This window comes from Mauremys mutica, chromosome 13 (genome assembly GCF_020497125.1).
Source record: "Mauremys mutica isolate MM-2020 ecotype Southern chromosome 13, ASM2049712v1, whole genome shotgun sequence".
NCBI classification, from domain to species: domain Eukaryota; kingdom Metazoa; phylum Chordata; order Testudines; family Geoemydidae; genus Mauremys; species Mauremys mutica.
Window position 1 is genome coordinate 12258848 of NC_059084.1, and position 20611 is coordinate 12279458.

The window sequence follows — 20611 nt, forward strand, 5'->3', positions numbered from 1 at the left end:
TCATTCAGCACAGCATAAAATTATTCACAGCTGTACGGGTACAACATTATTGTCCAGTCAAAACTATTTATTGCAAAGAAATTTCATTGCTTCTTATGCAGGTGGACTGCAAGCAGCTGCAGTTCTATATATGCAGATAGTGGCCTGTGCTCATAACACTGGTAATATAGTATAAGGCAGTTCCTCAGGTGGTGCAAACTGGTGCAGCTCCATTGATTTCAATAGAGGATTTGTCCCTGTAGCCTCCTCTTCTCACACTCAAACATCTGGACACTGATTTTTCTAATTACAGATGCATGGATCTCCTCCTTAGCCCCTAGAGCTCTTAATCCCATTTGGTTATTTGAATTTAACTTCCCATTTGGTCTCTGGATAGGACAAATTTCTTCTATGTGTTTGTTTTAGGGTGACCAGATAGCAAGTGTAAAATATCGAGACAGGGGTTGAGGGTAATAGGTGCCTATACAAGAAGAAGCCCCCAAAATCAGGACTATCCCTATAAAAATCAGGATATGTGGTCACCCTAATTTGTTTTGAACAAGTAGTATTATGAATTTATCCCCTTCGTTAGTGATTAGTGAACAGTTTGTAAAATAATGCTGATTTCTGCAAATATCCTTATTTATATGTATTCAATATGGATATTGGTATTTATATGTATATTTGGTATTCATAATTTGTGTTCTGTGCTGGATCACCTAAATTAGGTAAGATGGTTGGTGCTTTTGGACTGGATGGCAAACTTTTTAAACAGGGGCCTAATGAATAATGAAATTTCAGAATAAAAATGTTGGATAAATAAATAAATTCTGAAATTTATGAAAATTTTGAGCCCTGTAAACATTTTCATGGATAGTTAGTATCCCCATACCTGCAGATTATGACGACTGATTCACATGTAACAGCAAACTGAACTCAAAAGCATTTTTATTCATAACAATATTAACCATTTTTAAAAACCTGTTCCACCAGATCTAATTGCCATTAAAATAAACTTCACATCACCTCTCACATTTCTCCTTCTGAAAGATGCTAAAATATGAGGTAGAGGATCTCACTGGAAAACAAAAATTTGGTCTTTTTTTTTTTAAATTATATTTAAGCACCATCATCATTTTTCCACCTCTGTTTGAAGTTGTGGGTGTGTTTTGCTTGTTTTCTATTCAATACTTGAATAGAATGGTTTGAAAAAAATGTTAACATTTGAAATTAGATGCACATTTTTCTTGAAAACGTTACAATTTTTAACCAGCTCTATTAAACACTTTTGCATTAGGCGCCAGTTGCAATTTTTCAAAATTTTGAAATAAAGAAGATTTTTCCCCATTGTTCAATCAACCATAGAGCTGGGTGAAAATGTTTCACTTTTTGACATTTTAAAATTCTGAATTTTTAAAGTAAAATGAAAATGTGAACACTCGTGAACAGAAGGTGAGTTTTAAAAATATTGGAATATAGCATTTATCTTGATCAGATCACTGTAGTAAGATGCTTTATGATACATTTGTTAACAGAATAAACAAATTACAAAGAAATAAGCATTTTACATCAGAAGTGGTAGTGCAACATTCATCCCAACGTGAAACCCTAGTGGTCGAGTTAAGATTGTTCTGATACAGATGGATTACTTGGAGAATAAACATAGTAACCTGTTTTTATATGCTCTATAACCATGACTTTGGTAGCACGCAAAAACCATTTACAGTGCCATCAGAAAAAAACAGAGAAAAGAAAAATACAAGGTTGGTCTGGGTCAAAGAACTATGTAATAGGACTCTGAGTGGTGTAATTCACTGCTGAGTTTAAATACACCAGGGTACCTAAGCATACGGGTAAGAAAATTAGATTTTTTCTTAGTCTATTTAAGTCTATTGCCAGCATTTTACATAAGACAATGGATCTGGGAATGATCTCCCTTATTGGTTTTTGTTGTGAGGGATGGGCAAATTAATAGTTACAGCAAGAAGCCATCCACAATTTTTCTTCTAACTGGAAGTGAACCCAAGAGGTTTTGAGATCTGAAAAATTTTGGTTAGATTTAATTAAAAAACAACCACCCACGCTCAGATGACTTTACCGGTTTCCTCCAGATCATTTCATTCTTCGTGCCACATTGTACCTGCAGGGTCGCCTGTGGCAACTCATATGAGCTGAGACTGCATCTTTGCTCTAAAACTCACAACCAGCAACCAGGCTGTCAGTCACATCCATTTTACCTGCCTCCGGCAAGAAAGTCAGGGGAGCATTCTTTTGAAAACATCAGACAGTACCTTTTAATTAACTGCAGCAGTCACTTTTGGTTTTCTTAAACAAATTAGGTAGGGGAAGGATAGATGATACTGTATTGTTTTCCCTTCGGCGAATGGAGGGTAACTAGCAAGCCTGCCAGGTAGCAAAGACTGGAGGGCCTTAGGCGAGCAGCTGAAATAGTAACACATTTGCTTTAGGATATAAATCAGCAGGGGGTTAAAAATCAGAAAAGCAAACTCTGAATAAGAATTTTTTGAAGTGTGGTACAGGCAGCAGTGACCTCACCAAGCAGTAGGTCACTGGCCACCAGCTAGGGCTCAATTTGGGGAAAGACAGGGCCAGATTGTTTAGCTTGTGGAATCTCAGCAACAAACAATTTGGAAGCTCGCTCTGCCAGAATGTGAGAAGGTAGTTGAACACATCCAGCATCCTTCAGGAATACAACTGGCAGCAAAGGGTGCAGAGAGCGTTATACAACTTCAGTATCTGCTGGTTAACCAGAGAATGGTCCTTTTTTCCCCCCCAAACATTTTTTTCCTGTTATCAGAGTACCTAGGCGGTCCAGTCATGGACCCCTTGTGCTAGGCACTGTACAAACACAATAAAGTAGATGGAAAACTGCTAGGAAGGGACTTATGGCTGAGTTGCTTTGGGCTGTGCCTAACTACTGACTGCTACATAGTCTTTTCAGTTTCAAAATTGTAGGGAAAGCAGCCAGAAACTGACTTGCTTTCTGTTCAATACTTGCTTAGATACCACAGTGATAGGTGCCTTTAAACAGCTAAAATAGAGTTTACATAGTTCAGAAGGAAAATGCAAAGTCTGGGCCCCAGTTCTCTGCCGCTGTCATCTGGAAATCTCCCCCCTGGGATTATTTTCCTGAAAATACAGAAAAAGTGTATAAACTGGTGACATGAAACACTTCAAAGTAAAGCAAACAAATATGGGACTCATTGGGGAATTAGAAACATCATGATACTATAATACTAGCAGTTAATTTTTCAGTGCCTCAGGCTTCTTGGCAGAGCGTCACAGTAAAATCGTCTAAGCATGCAAGATCAACTCATATCTGTTTTCTTATAAAGTCCCATCCTCTCAGAGCGGAGCCCTTTTACACCTTCATGGGAATGCTGTTCCCCAGTCAATGCTGAATGGGGGAGTTGGAAGGGAACCCTACGAACCTTCCCACCCTTTCATCCAGTGTGGATTACCAGAAGCATCCTAACCGCGCTGTGCAAACTGTGAATGTGCCAAAGAACAAAAGTCCCTAAAACAAAATCTTGCAGTCTAAATGCTCAAGTCAGTATAACACCAAACAATATATGACAGAACAAGGACAGAATGGGCTCATCTAAATAAAAACCTATGTATTAGAGTGAAATTTACCCCTGTGTGCAGAGGGCTAGAACAAGGCCCATGAACTTAAATCCCACTCTAGGGCTCTGTGTAGGGGCTCGTTTCACCCTTATATTTTATAGGGTCAATTTTGTACTCTGGGGGAAATCCTGTCCCCATTGAAGTCAATGGGAAACTGATTTCCCTTACTGGGCCAGGACTGCACCTTATACGCTTCACAGTAATTAAATTGACAGTAGCTTGAATGCTTCTTGGAACAGGTGAGTCTTGCTGTCAGAATTGTTTCATATGTTTACTTAGATTTAACTATGGTGCCTGCTTCCTGAATATAAACAGCAAGCAACATTATCCTATCAATTAGCTTTTGTTTCCAATTGGTTTCTCAACCAGGAAAACAAGTGTGACTTCAGTCTTTGTGGAAACCATTAATATAGGGAAGAGTATGGGAGACAAATTGTATCAGTGGAGGTGTCAGTCAGTGGAGAAAAGTAAAACCTTTTGAGGGAAAATTGCTCTAAGTTTAAACACAATAATAAAGGCCACAGTTGAAGCTCACTCTGCTCTGATTTCATGGCCAGCCATCGGACATTTATTGACTATACCAAGAACTTATTTTTTTTATATATAAACTTTCCCCCAAAAGGCTATTGAAACCATTTGTCTGACTTTAGTCAGCTGGCTGAAAAGCAGTTTTTGAACAGCTATTTAAAACAAAAAACAAACAAACAAAGAGACTGGCTCATTGGAAGGGGTTTGCGTTCCCTGAGGAAAAAGAAGTCTTGCATCCATTTCAGTGACAGCAATTTTTCTGTAGGATCCCAGGATTATCAGCTTTTGTGATCACACAAGGCCCATTGCTACATATTTCAAACGCTTAGATGGAACTTGGGAATAAAACTTGGCCCATTCAGATAGAACAAATACAGCGACTGTTCCAGTGCTTTTGTGTTGTTAAATAAAGTATTTGCAAGGGTATGATCTTAAGAAACCCTGAGACCTGTCGCCTCCCATTAACTTCAAGGAGAGTTGAGGGCACTTATCATATTGCAGGCAGTGCTCAGCACCTGACAGGATTAGACCCTAAACCCTAGTAAAATATTAAAACTGAACAATTCTTGAACCCGATTTTCAAAAGGGCTCAGCACCCACAGATGGCTCCAGGTTTTCTAAATTGTTCAGCATTGTTCTCAATGGGAACTGTCGGGTGCTTTGAAAAATCTGGCCCTAAATTACCCCTTGCATCATTTAAACCCCTGGGATTTGTTCGGGGGTGTTTGCTCTTGTGAACAAGGTTGGCATCCCAAAATCCAAGCTATTTCCTCACCTGAGCTGTATTCCAAAAAATCAAATCAAAATTTAAAATGTGAATTGTACTCATAGTTAGACCACATAACCATGTCCTCATCAATGTTACCTTTATGCTCTTTCCCCAAGTCCCTCTAACATTTGTTACATCCACTTATTATCTCTTGTCTTTATTTAGATTGCAAACACCTTTGGTGCAAGAACTGTCTCTTAGTATCTGTTTACACAGCATCTAGCACAACAGGCTAGAATCTGATCAAGGCTTTTGGGCATCATAGTGTAATAGAAACAAACAATAGGGGGATATGGATTTATTTCATAGCTATTGCCACAAGCAGTCATTGTCTAGGTATTATCTTCTATTAAGCCAACTTCTGCTGGTGAGAGAGACAAGCCAACAGAAGCTGGTCCAATAAAAGATACTACCTCACCTACCTTGTCTCTCTAATACCTGGGACCGACACAGCTACACTACACACATGTAATTACATGTCATCATTTCGGACATAGACACACAGCTATTTATAGACCTTGCTACAAAGGGGCCCAGTGCTGTGGAACAATGAGCATCTTTATCTCCCATTTATTTCAGGGCCATGTGCAGTCAGCATCTCTAAAGAACCAGAGGAGGTACATTTAAAAATGCATAAGAAGGAGTTGCATGCCCAGCTCCCACAGACTTTCAGTGGGAATCAGGTGCCTAGCTGCCCTTTGTGCCTTGGAAGATCTCCTCCAGACCACCTAGTTTCAGGTTGGTTTCAAAGTATTGTTTGGGTGTGCGTGCATGTGTGTGTACACACACACACACACTCCTGATGCTACTGTAATTTTCTAAAGGTTACAGACACTGACCTAGTTGCTCTGCATTACATAGCGTACATTAAATATCTACCTACATAGCAAATATTTATAGCCACTCTTTATTTTACCCTGACTAAAGACAAACCTCTTCATCTCAAGACTGTTTGTTGTTTTAAACTAGAAAAGATTCTAACTGGTTTGATTTTTCTTTAGAGACAGCTGGGCCAGATCCTGTGGAAGCCGATATCTCAGCTATTCAAGTCAATGGATCTATGCCAATTGACCCCAGTTGAGGATCTGGCCCACTAATACTTTATTTCTACCATGAACATAGAGCGCCAGAGAAGCGTTTTAACACAGGTTGTCCTGGGTGCTTAAGAACATTTCAAATCTATGCAACACACCCTAGACAGAGAACGGAGCTCAACAACAAGCTTATTTTCCTTTCTCCAAAACGTACAGAATCCTTAAGCTACACAGCTTGTAAAAAGCTGTTTGTTTTGTACTGACCTTCTCCTTTTCTGTAATGTGATAGGCATGCTTCAGTGAATACTGAATGCAGCTAAACATATGTCGTCAGCTTGTGCGTTGCTGACCCTTCTATTAAAATGGATTTTGGTAGCATATGTGGAATAGGCTTGCCACAGATACTCAAGGGAAATGAAGGAATACAAGGTAATTAGCAGAGCAATCCCCAGACCTCTCTGCTAAGCCGCAGTAGGAAGTACAAAGACTTATCTCATGGGCATGGAAACAATTAAGGTCAACAAGTAATCGTGGAAAAGGAAACTTTAAAAAAGAACATAATAAATGACCTAGTAAACACCCCTCACCACCCCCTCCTGACATAGTATGCATTTCATCTGGGGTTCACTTGTACAATCTAGCTGGGTTTCCCCCGCTCAGATAATGACTTCCCTTTGCAATTTCCTGGAGGAAGTTGTAGAAGTGATCTTTTAGTGATAAAATAAGCCATAGTGATTCTTAATTTTCAAGCCAAGGAATTCTCCTGATCTCCTAATTAAGGAACGAACAACAGCAGCGTTCGTTAGAAAGCATCAACCAACAAGTGGCTTTGCAGAAGAATGAAGTTAGTTTGGGAGAAGGAAGCATCTTGGGAGAAGGAAGGATCATTTGGCCAGATTTCTCATATATTATAGACTGAGTCATTCCTAAAAGGTAAGCATACTAAGGCACATTTTATTTTGGAAAAAAGGAAGCTTTTTACAGAATTTTTTTATTTTAAATGTTTATAGGTAATTAGAATCAGAGACAGAGGAGAAATTGGAACATACTGCCTCAGAGTTTTAAAAGCATTAACTAAAGAACAGAATATTGGCAGTTATTAGTCTATGCTGCTGTTCCACTTTCTCACTACCATTCTTTTTTCCGGTAGGCCAGGAAAGTAAGAGTTTTGATGACGCCATTTAATAGTAAACTCTAGGGTTTTTTTGTGCTTTTTTTGCATTTTACTCATACATCATATATGGTATTTAATATCCTCTCCACGAGCACTTGATAGAAGGTGGACCAAGAACAGAAAGGCAGAGTGACTGCTGGTAATTTTCAATTCCAGACCTGTACCTATAACAGAACAACAGACATATGCAGCATCACATCCACCTAAAGATCTGGTCCACCAGCAAATCAGTAAAACTACTGCTGGAGTCGGAAGCATTTTACTCCTCATGCAAACACACTGGCAAATGTAGAACACAGGTGCATGTGAGTTGCAATGGCAGCCTTTGACCCATTCATATTGTAGATTGCCACATATGCCAGAGATTTGGGTGGGGTGTATTCAAATTCATGTATGAACTTCACACTGGATCCTATGGCTATAACTGGATGAACAAAACCTTTGCATCTTCTCCCCATGTTTACAAGCTGGTCCTGCCAAACCCTCAGTTTGGAAAAGCCCAGAATTTCAGCATGGTTTGAATCCAGATCCACATTTTGCAGCTAGGGAACCGCCTCTAATAAGACTCTCTGAGGTTGCCCCTATGTGGCTTCAGGTCACCTTGATCTTTCCACGCTTCCTTCTCTCCTTCCATCCTTTTTATAACTAATAGAAACTCTTATTGCAACAGTTCAATCTGTAGGCCACCTTAAGTGAGGCTTGCAGTTTTGCTACACTAGGCGAAATTGACCTTGCACTGCAGAACAATCAAACTCACTTTACTAACAATCCCCACCTCATCTGAAACCAAAGGCCACATTGAAGAAAAAGGTAGGAAACGGTCTTTGTTCAAGGTATCTTGTGCTTCTTTGTTTCACTCTGCTTACCACATCATAATCACCATCCTAAAAACTTGTCCATGCAATGTCACAAATATAGCTGAAGTCCTTGTCACTTGTTTCTACTGCAGGGTACTCGCAAGATGCTTTTAGAGACAGTACTGAAGCAGTACATAACTGGAGGCTAAATGTAGCATACAGTGAATGTAACACACTGTGACATCTGTCACAGCTCTTCTTGGATAAACCTATAATGATTGCTCTGACCAGAGAAGAAGACATCTGAAGTTAGCAACTGAATAATGCTAATGATACTTCATATACAGCGGAGTTCAAAAATAATGATGCATTTCTCCTGAGAATGATGTTGGAGAGATGAGGGGGGTCAGGCTGGGAGAAATTTACTTCCATAATTTTTTCTAACTATAAACATCTTTAAGTGCTGCAGGGGTGCTTTCTTTTGATGTATCCCAAACTGCATTACGTACCACAATATCCTGCAGACAGAGATGTCACTATAGATTGTATGTTTGCATCTATATATTTTTGGCATCGGTCTGTATACAGTATTGACCAAGGGGTGGCTCATCTTGAGCCCATTATTTCCTTCCTGCTTGCTTTTTCTTTACAGCTTCCTATAAAACTAAACTAATAAATTCATACAGAAAACGTCCCAGTAACCCCAAATCAACATGCAGTATTTATTAATTACAGAGCAGTTAAATGTCCATAATGATACATGGGTATCATCTGGTAGCAGCCGATTAATCTAGCCATTACTAATAGTAATAACTATTGTTGACTGTCTTCTGTAAGCTCTTTGGAGCAAGGAACATTTCTCAGCTGGGATCTCTGGGTGCTATCATAATTCAAGTAACAACAGAGTAAGAAAACAAACAATCTCATTGTGCTAGGTGTGTACAGATACAAAGAAAAACAGCTCCTGCCCTGAAACACTCATAATTAGCGCTAGGAAAAGATTTTTGACCAAAACTTCTCCCCAAAAATGTAGATTTGCATCAACTAAAACATTTCATAAGTTCAGGATTTGCCAACTTGTTTCAGTTGAAAACAATTTTTAAAAATTCCAGAAAATTTTACATCTGACATTTTCATACCAAAATGTTTTTGATTCAAAACAATGTTTCATTTAGAATTTTACTTCAATTTTATTAAACAAGAAACTCAAAAACCAAACAAAAACACATTCCATTTTGGTCCAACAAAATGCTTCATTTGACCCAAAGCTAATTCTCACCCTCTTCCCCCGCATTTTACACTTCTGCCAGTGAATCGGAAAAAAAACAGTATTTGCTCAGCTCTACTGAAAATCTAAAGAGGGGAGACAAAGGAAATATTATCTCTGTTTTACAGAACTGAGGCACCAGAGGATTACGTAGCTTGTGCAGGGTCACACAAAAAGTCTCAGTCCAGTCTTAACACAAGCCTGTCCTTACAAGGCACTGCACATGCTTACAGCAATATTACTAAAAATCACATCTAATAGATCATACATGTGTCTCTGTATCTGTTGAGAGAGCAAATATTTGTGCCATAAATTAATATTTAAAATAGGATGTAGATAAGAGGGCTTTATGGATTTCAAGTAACTATTCCCCATTAGCTAGACAAGAACCTCAAAACCGGCCGATGACTGACAATTGTTATACAGGGCAGTGGCCCCTGCGTCAACTTATTCACAACACCTGTCATCACTTCTTGTCAGCAATCTTGCTCTAGTTATGATTTAATTTATGCCTTGTGTGTCATAAGCCAGCACTTAGTTTTTTTTGCAAAGCACTCAAATGAACTCTTTTGTTGATCAGCCTCATTTCTTTGACAGATGCTGAAATAAGACAATGTAGTGAGCAGCTCTTACCATTGTGACTGTTCCTGGCAAATAAGTACCGTACCAGAGCTACTGCTGGCAGCTTTTGAGTCCAAGACTCCATATATAATGGAAAAAAAAATACAAATTCCCTCCAGTAACTAAGGGAAAATCCAACAGCACGCATAGTCCAAGCTAATGTTAAGCTAGTGACAAAGAATTTGTGACAGTATTAGATATTTTGAACTGTTGTTGGGTGTTCCCGGGATTACTTTAATTTAGCTGTATTATGAACGTGAGCTTTACTACCATGCTTTGGGCAAGATTCTTGTAGCAAATCATCTTCCTGTGGTGACAAGCACTCACTAATCCACACTCAGTCCACACTCTGAAATGTAGGTACATAACTCATCTCTGATCATCATCAGCAAGACAAAAAATTTACAGCTACAAAAAGAAAAGGGCATTTAAAAATTAAAACAGGGCTTAATAGTAAAAAGTTGTTTAGATGGAAATCATTAATAGTAAAGTCTAGCTGAGCACAACTTTACATCTTCCACTCACAGTGTATTTTTCAGATAATTGCACAGAGGCTGAGAAGAGAGCAAACATTTCTAGAGCTGGTCCAAATTTTAAGATTTCAATGGGAAAAAAAATAAAATAAAAAAGGACTTCTCCCTCCCCTGCAAGAAAACTTCTCTTTAAGAAGACATCCCAACTTGTCTCCTTAAACAAATGGCCATACATAAGGGCCATGGATTTAAAAGGTGCTTCATAATTATTACAGTATTGCCTAGAGACCCCAATGAAGAGTGGGGTTCCATAGTCCTAGGGGTTTTACATATACACAGTAGAAGATGGTCTTGACCCCAAAGAACTGAAGAACTAAACAAACAAGAATGACAAAAAGTTTTACACATGGGAAACTGAAGCACAGAGATTACAGCCCTGACTCAGCAGGGTCCCCCTTGCAGGGTCTTAGAGCCCCAACATCTACACTGCAGTTTTATAGCCCCACAGTCTGAGCCCCAGTCAGCTGATACAAGCCAGGCGAGGATGTTTTGTTGCAATCGTAGACAAACTGAGGGTACAGCACAATTCCCTATTGTACTTCCAAATGGTATGTACAGAGGGGTATTGGTGCACCCGTGTCAGGAATGTACATGTAATGTCTGTTTGGGAGGCTCAAGGGGTGAAAACAGGCATCCTTCAATTAGTCGACCAAGCCTTTAAAACCAAGTGATTCAGAAGACTGTATGCTCTTTGGGGCAAGGATCTCCTCTTGGTTCTGTGTTTCATCACATAAAACAATGGGGTCCTGGGCCATAACTGGGACTTTTAAGCACAAACAATGAAAAATAAATAATAAAGACAGACCTGGATGTGAAGGAGAAAGACGTAACAAATACTGTTACATCTTAGCATTTTCAGATTCACTCTCCGATTGATTTATTTCGGTTTTTAACTTTGGTCTCAGTCTTAGAATAATCATCATTTGGCAAAAAACCTTATGTCTAGTTTTTGGCAGCCACTCAAGATACCCCAGTCATAGCTGTATAGGTGTCAAGGAATGCTCTCTGAATAATGCCCGTGCCACGGATATCATCAGAAGCCAACAAATCTCTGCATAAAACAGACCCTTTAAAAAAAATTTATTTGTCTCAGCGTGACATTTCCACAATCCATAAATAAATATAGTATCAAGACCTGCCATTGCTATTACAGACACTACTGATCCCTCAACACAAGTAAGGGACAAAAATGTTTGCAGGTTTGGGTCCTGTGGCAACGTTTATTTCCTGAGCATTTTATAACTTGACATATTAATTAAAAGGTATTTAGAGAACACGGCTCTAAATTTTAAATAGCAGCATTTGTATTATTTGTCTCAGAGTAACACATTATTGCCTTTATGCATATATATGTGTTTCCTGCATGGTACATAATATTTCAGATGGCTTCATTCTGAAAATATATAGTGGCTAAATGTGTAATTTTCAAAAGTTCATAAGAACATAGTTAATTTCATTTTATGCGGGTCATTTAGTGGAGCTTGTATAATGGCCTCCCTCTTGGGCCATCAGGTGCTAAAAAGAAAAGCTGCTTCTGCTTGAGCTAAACATGTGAATTCTGCAGCTGTTGTAGACAACTTCTTCTGTGGACCAGCCGTTAGAGAGGGACAAGATCTGTACTTTTAGCACGGATGACACATGCAATAAAGTCATTGTAAACAAGTTATGCCAGGTTTTGCTGGGAGAATTTAACTGTTATAGATAGCACTTTCAACACAGCTCATATATTTTACTCAAACTACAGTGATGAGAGCCATCAAAGTACCTAGTTAGACAAATATATGTAAAGGAAAATGGACACAAAAATTATATAATTTTGTATTAAAAATACCCACTTTAGTAAACCATGTGTTCTAATAAAAAAAATATCACTTACTGATCTCCAAGGGTCAAATTCAGAGGAGCTAAAATGAAGAGAAAACACATGCAATTCACACATACATTGTAGCACTTTATGTATAACAACATAGTAAACCTCATCAGCACTCCAGATGGGCAGACATCATCATCACCAATCCAGGGATGGGAAAGCTGAGGTGCACAGAATTAAGTGACTTATCCAAGGCTTCATAAGTCAGTATCAAAGCCATAAAACAGGAGTTCCTGGTTCTTTGCCTCATGGCTGAACAATACACCATGTTGCCTTTCCACTACTTATGCATCTCTTGAAATCACTTAGGAGCCTAAGTCTGATTTCAAAAGTGTCTACATGATTTAGCAGCACAAGATCAATGGGACTTTCATTCCTAAATCACTTGGGTACTTCTGAAATCCCCACCTGTATCTTTATATCTGTTTAGCACCATGCTCATTAATGGCACGATAAGCCTAATGCAACACCCATTGAATTTAGTAGAATAGCTGACTTATGGCTGCCAAAATGTTAAACCAATGGAAGCTGCTGTGATGTATAGACAGCACCATATCCATATGTAAGGTGCCACAAGGATATTGCAGCAACTAGCAATCACAATTCCCTGATTCTGTGATATTATTTGGGGAAGTATCATTTTTAGACAAGATCTGTTCAAGACTGGCACCATCCAAGAAGGCAGCACCCACCAGTCTGAAGGTAAATTGGGTGGGTACGTACAGACATAATCCCTCAGTCACCCTCTGATCCAGGGTTTTGGAGCGGAGCCTGGAGCTGGAGCGCGGAGCAACAGGTTTTTGCCTGGAGCTAGAGCAGAGCCGGAGCACAGCTCCAAAGCCCTGCTCTGATCTCCATACATTGGAATTGCTTATTGATAACCGCAGTAGAAATGAGCCCAGATCTCACCACTGGTTCTAAATCTCCTTTAATTTAGTAGTTTGGTCCCCTCTCGATTCCAATGTACAACGGCCTCCAAAGCCCCAATCCTTCAAACGCTTATGCACATGCTTAACTTTAAGGATATCAACAGTTCCATAAAATCAATGGGATCGCTCAGGATCTAAATGTTAAGCACTCACATAAGTGCTGGCAAGATCAGGACCCAAGACAGAACAAATGATGATTTCGTAATATTTTAACAGTAGCAAGAGGTAATGAAACAACAGTAAGAATTAATCTACATCATACAAAATACGTGTCGAGAAGAGGTACTGCTCCAACTGTCGTAAGGCAGGCAAAACGCCCATCAGCCAAGAAACGCTCAAGAACTGAAGGGTCAGCCCCATTACTGGGATGATGCATCTTCTGTATATATGTAAAGCCATTTTGTTCATGTCCATTAATATTTTCCCATGGCCGTTAGCATTAAACCCCTTCCAGCATTTCCACGCATAAGGTCTGTGTTTTATTTAGGAATGACTCTTTATAAAACTTGCCTCAGTTTTATAAACACAAGCAAAGGCTTAGATTTCTGTAACAACGAGTGATTAAATAAGATGCCTTTAAAATCTGGGCATGTCTTCAAAAGGAGAGACAAACAACACTGTTGTGTGTTTTTATTCTACCCTCCTCCCATGTTGCTCTATTTATGTTATTCGTTTCAGTGAGCCAGTTGGGAAAAAGCAAAGTGGGAACTACTAGCAAGTCTGGGATCATCAAAATCTTATGCAAGGAGTAAATTAGATGTCACTTCTAAAATGCACAATAAACATTAACAAAAATAAAAATATACATAAATACATGCAATTGGAACCACTATTTGCAGAACATAAACAATAATAAAAACTATATAAACAGTGACCACATTTATCCCTTTTCCTGAACTACTTCCTTGTAGGGGGAAAGGTCAGACTAATCAGACAAATTAACTACAGCTGTCGAACTCTTTAAAAACTCTTTAAAAAGAAAATACTTAAAATAATTGCACTGCTTTTTCTAAACTGCATTACTGCCATAGTTTCCCTAAGGGGAACTATCAGCATGCACATGAATGCAGCAGAGCAAAAATCAATCAATGAGAAAGCATTCACTAAATTAATCCAAATGCACACAGATTTTTATGTGTGTGTCTGCATGAGTACAGTATACTTGTGACTACTGATTTTGGCCAGTAAATAATCATTTGTAGGTGAGCCATTTCCTCCTTTCTTCAAGTTGCAATAAAAGCAAGAAGCTGCTTTCTTGTGTGCAAATAAATCAGAGTTTCTAAGCAAAAAATCCATTTCCATCACCATCCACTCGGACAACAAAATTGTGATGGTTTCATTTTACCACACTGAATGGCGATGCAAGTTTTTGCCTGTTTGGAAATGTAAGATTGAAGGAGCTTATTGGTTTAATTTGAGCAAGCAGATGCTGCCAACAACTTTTGCTATCAAGCCAAAAATAATTTATTTTACACATTTATTAAATCATCTAGTTAATTACAATCACTTCGTAAATACTGTGATGGAATGAAGACACCATTAGGACACTGCTGATACAAGACACAATAGACCAAATCTTCAACTGGTGTAACTCAGCGTAACTCCATTGACATCTGGGGAGCTTTGCTGGTCTGCATCAGTTGAGGAACTGGCCCATCTGCAATCCCAGTGCTATGGGATTTTATCAGAATGCCTCCAGTTGTTGTGGCAACATTTTAATTAAAACTACTACTAAGCTCTAATAGCATTGTTTTCATCTATAGCTCTCAACATGCTCTACAGGCGGAGTCATACCAAAATCCTCATTTTACAAATGAGGAAACTGAGTCACAGCATGGCGAAAACATTATATCCCCCATTTCAAATGTCCACCAGGTATGTTTTCTCCAGCCTCAGAAGTGCCATCCTTTTTTCCAAATTGGTGTTGTCATTCAAAGTAGCTAAAACTGTGCTTGGTGATGTGTTTTCTGGCTGATTGTTTTTGAGAGGAAGGGGAACTAAATCACCGGGAATTGAAGTATGTTCATTATCTGAACATAAGCGTAAAACCAGAGGCTTCACAGTCTGCCAACATTTATTACACTTGTGTAACCTCCCGCTAGCTTTTCATCTTAAAAATACCATAAAATTTAGAATGTGGTTAAGCTTCTCTTATTGACCATTATTTTTAAAATAAAAGCAACCAAGATATGGAACTTTGAGACACATCCTGATTTTATCAAGTAAATAAAATATTTCTAACATGTCCTATAACCTCCTGTGGTCACATTAGCTTCAGTGAGATCAGAATCTGGTCCTTTTACATTCTAATAGTGGAGATATTTTGGGCCAAATTATGCTCTCAAATGCACTGGTGCAAAGGAGGTTACTCCAGATTCTCAATGGGGCACAAACACTGACGGAACAGGCTCTCAGTTTTCTGAAGCCTGGTATATACACATAAAGTTGTACTAGGTTAAGTAAAGGTATATTTTAAACAGATTTAGTTAAACCAGTGTAAGTTTATATGTAGATGCTCTTAAATTGATTTTAACCCAGTTTATATTGGTTTAGCTTGCATTGGTAAACAGATACACTAATATAACCACTTTTAAACTGATGAAAGTGCATCCACAAAGGGGTTTCCACTGGTTTACTTTAAATTACATTTTTAAGGAATGTAATTTAAACCAGATCCCCTGTGTGTAGGCAAGTCCCAAGACTTGTCAGATTTACTTAGGGTATTTTTTGTTTCTTTTTGTAACTTAACATTAAAAATTTAAAGTCAAATTCAATAAATACCAGGAAATAAACACAAAAATAACTAAAGCCAGGATATTCTGACTCAGAATGAAGGTGAAAATTCTATCCTGTACCTGCCCTGGTCTCCAAAGTCCCTGTTCAGAGATGTCTGTAATATTCAGGCACAAGCGGAGTTTGTGTCTCAGGGGCATGGCTCCTGAATCATATGTTTAGATAGATGAGAAACTACCACTGAGGGCGGGGCTTGCCCTGCTTCTCTCAAGTGAAAAGTATTTAATTGGTTAATCCAAGAGATGGTGCCACCTGGGATAATTTTTTTTACCTGCCAAGCATTAATTGCCTGTTTGTTAGCTGAAGCTTTTCACTTGTGAGAGTCACAAATTCCAGAGTGAAATATTATGGCTGACACTTGGCTGTTGAGGGGTTTGTCACTGATTTCAAAGGGAGCAGGATTCAATCTTGAGGCCTGGTTTACACACAGTTTTTGTACCACTATAACTATAGTTAGGGGCTTATTTTTTAAAAACTAAAACAGTTATTCCAGTACAACCCATCGTGTGGATGCAGTTATGCCATTGTAAAAGTGCCTTATACCAGTAAAGCATATCCCTCTTCTCATTTGGGAATAGCTATACTGGTATAAGAACCTTTATATGGGTATAACTTTGTCCACGCTGAGGGGGTTGCACTGCTTTAATTATACTGGTCTAGGGACATAACTTTGGTGTGTAGATCAGCCCTAAAGCTTAATAAAGTCTAATTACATGCATAGGCCCCAATTCAGTAAAATGTTTCAACGAGTGCTTAACTTCAATCATCTGCTTAACTTTAAGGGTTAACAAACCACCTTCAGATCTGCCTGAGTCCCGTATCAACTGCTGCTCTCATAACCCTAACCCTTCCACTCTGAAGGCAAGAGGAGGCAGACTTTATTCCCAGTAAAGGAGCTTCACAGGGCAGTAACTAAGCACCATCCTGCTCAAGTAGGAAGTGGCAATGCATAGAGGAAGGAGTATAAAGGAGACCAGGCTGTTTTGTGAGTATTTGGGTTCAGAAGAAGGTTAAAGATACAAGATCAGGTTCAGTAAGTACTCCTATGCGTACAGGTTCAGATTCCAACGCCACTTAAAGTGTCTCTGTCAGTCTGAATAGGCAAAACTTACAGTCACTTATTGTACGTCTACACGGCAATACAATACCAGTAGCTGGCCCGTGTCAGCTGACTCAGGCTTGCAGTGGCTTGGGTTTGGGACTACAAAGTTGCAGGGTAGGTATTCAGGCTCAGGGTGGGCCTGGGTTCTGGGAACCTTCCCCCTCGTGGGTACAGAGCCTGGACTCTGGCCTGGGCTCAAATGTCTACACTGCAATTTTATAGCCCTGCGAACCTGAGTCAGCTGACACGGGCTATTTGTGGGTAAATATTTTATTGAAGTGTAGACATACCCTTAACTTCCTATTATTTTTCATTTTAAATTTGTGGGGGGTTTTCCATGTAGGGAGACAGTTAGATGAATGATCTGTTGTTTACACCAATATTAGAATGCTGCCTATTGTAAACTGGAAATTAGGTTTGCAAAGACATTTCAACAAGTGGTAAAACTCCTGACAGCTAATTGGAAATTACATTTTCAGGATTCAGAGCTTCTTACATCATCATCATCAATGACCCCATTGTCCAAAATGCAATAAGGACATGGCCTGGAAAGAGACAATGATGACATTATTTTGCTTATTTTCTATTCCAAAACAGAAGAGTCATTTTAATAGTGATATTTTGGAGGGAAATAATGAATGTATTCTTCTAATTATTCATAAGAGTGCACTGTTGGGAACATAGTGGTTTATTTTATTTTTTTTTAATTTCATGCACTTGAGTGATCATACATGCAATTAGTAGTTTGCTTTCAGAAAATAAACCATGTCATACAAAACCTTTTTTTGTATTATGTGTTTTTGAGATGGGCCAAACCATTATACAACTGTTTGGGTATCTCAGAGATGAAGAGGACTCGTCTACTTTTGAATTGAAGCTGTTTGGGCTACTCATCTGTACCAGATCTAACCCAACGTCTCCTTCTGTCTTGTCTAGAAACAGACTTCCTTCAGATGGTCTCCCCAAGGTTTCCTGTAACTGCTACAGCCACTTTCTGATGAATAGAGCCAACATTGTCTCTGTGGCACTGGAGTGAAAACAACCCCATTGAAAGCTACTGAGAAACTTGACCAAAAAAAGCTTTGAAGAAGGTGTCGCCACCACCAGCTCCAGTCATCTGGTTCCTGGATACACAGGGGGTGCCTAAACAGAGAGGAAAAAATAAATAGCGGGAAAACATTTTAAAAAACAGAAAAAAAAACCCCACACTCTGCTCTTGGTGACCTAATTTGACCGCTCTGACTATGCACAGAACAAAGATCACTTTGGAGCAGCAACGATATCAAACAGCCTGGATTATTTCTGTGCATCAGGCAGGGATTTAAAAAAAAAATAATTGTGATGCATCATTATTTGGTGTTTACTGTAGTGAATTCACAAGAGGAGCATATTTTAATACAAAGAATATGGTTTTAAAAATACACATGCTCTCTCTTTGCTGTTGCTTAGTGTGTGTGTTTGTGTGTTTTTTTTATTGTATCATAAATTGTATCAACATCAAAGTCCCATCTTGAACAACAAGCATGAGATTTCCTAGCCTCTACTTGGGGACTATATCTTGCCCTTCTAGAGTGAAGGACTTCATGACATAATAGATCTCATCCATCTCTAGCTATAGTACTACCATCTTCTGGTTCTTTAGCCTGCCTCAGAGGCCCATGCTACCATTGTGTTCAAAAGAACATCTCTTGAAGAATTTTATGGCCCAGGCTTTGCCCTTCTGGACAAAACCAATATGTCGGGCTCTGAATGTGGCTGAGCCAGACTCCACAGAGCCAGTGGCTCTCCTGGTGTCCCATAAAAACCTCAAGTATTGACCAGGGGGTGGCTGATCCTGAGCCATTATTTCCTTCCTGCTTGCTATTTCCTTACAGCTTCTTATTAAGCTAAACAAATATATTCATACAGAAAACATCCCAGTAACCCCAAATCGCCATGCAGGATTCATCAGTTATTACAGAGCAGCTTCCCGCCCATCACAGTTCCACAGAGAGACCTGCACAGGTTTGGATTGCTACAAAATCTGAATAAGCATATTACAAAACTGATATTCCCATTACGGAGGGTTTCCAGAAAAGTGATTTAAAAGTCTGGGGTGATTGCACATGATCTGCAATCTCTTCCCAATTACCCTGGATCTCTCCTCAGAAACGTTTCTCAGAAAAAGCCATGACTGAATTTAGTAAGTGGAAAAGAAATGAGTGATAGAAGGGGGACTAATGCATGTATTTATTACTGCTGACACCACACAGTGGTCCCATGCTTGATTAAATTTTACCCACAGTACGTATCAGCCAAAATCCACTTTCTACCCACCTCCACACACAGTTTCAGACAACAGGAGGCACTAATTTAGAATCTGACACTACTGCTTGATGCATTGAACATAACATTCATTGTGATTAAATACAGCAGCTAAAAATAGCTGTGCACATGGACCAGCCTTTCATTGTGTTCATGAGATGAACCACAGTATTGAAAACATGACAAATAATAAGGTCTGCAAATACTTTTGTCAGTCCATGAAGGCCAGATGAACATTCACACAAAGAAAGAAAGAAAACCACCATCAGGTCAAACAGGAGGTTCCATGTTTTAAATAACACAGAGGACCTGGAACTGCAAAACCATGACAACTTAGTACATAGCTTTATTGACCAGTACATTATCCATACAGCAGAGACGTCTTCACCTCCACTCTCTGGATTTTTGTGGGTAGTTTGGTGAAATGCGGGTAACACTAGCTACAGCCATGGTGGTCTGATGAATCATTACTGAACATTTGTCAAAGTGCCTTTTGAAGAGGGGAAAAGTGCTAGGTCTTATGGACTACTCTGATAAGAACAGGAAAACTTGAAATCAGCAATTGATAATCTCAGTAAGGAATCTATTGCATCTGAAACAACATCTCCTCTAGCAGCTAAATATTAACATTGCGGATGATATGTTCCATTTTCAGTTGCAAATGTTCTGTATCCTACAACCCTGGATGCCGCAAGGGACTGACTGACACCTCTTCCCACTCATTAGAGAGTTCTGGAAATAGAAGCCGTTAGATATTAGAGACTGTTTTTGGCTCTAGATAATTTACAGGGCTACAAGAGAGACCAGGGCCCAGATCCAAAACCTACTGAAGTCAATTAGATCTGGATTAGGTCTCAGGCAGCATTACGAGATCAGTGTGGCAAGTCCAGCAGTAAAAGGACATCTATTTCAGCATATTGTTTGGAAGACGTTAGTCAATTTGATACCTTCACACAATGAATGAATATATAATTTTTCAACAAAACAAAAAGGGACTTATGACAAATATTTGATAGACTAATTCTTACGTCACTTACAGAACATGCTTCACCCTTTGACTTTTGGTGTAATTTAAATGAATGAGGGAGCCAGAAAATTCTCTTGATCAAATTACTTCAAATTATTATTCTATTATTAAAAGTCAGATTTTCACAATTTTCACAATTGCTGATATGCCATTACACATGTAAAGCTACATGCAATTTTGCATGCCTTATTTGTACACAAAATGATCACAACTGCCAATAGTCAGAGCAAGTGCAC

General features: G+C 38.9%; 1 long non-coding RNA gene across 1 annotated transcript; it reads right to left on the reverse strand.

The window, feature by feature from the left end:
* Positions 1-1614: 1614 nt before the first annotated feature.
* Positions 1615-16117, reverse strand: LOC123348912. The gene is made up of 3 exons (XR_006573281.1): positions 16005-16117; positions 12227-12254; positions 1615-3129 (listed from the first exon to the last, which is right to left on the reverse strand). It is a non-coding gene; the product is annotated as an uncharacterized LOC123348912 (long non-coding RNA).
* Between the last annotated feature and the right edge of the window lie 4494 nt (positions 16118-20611).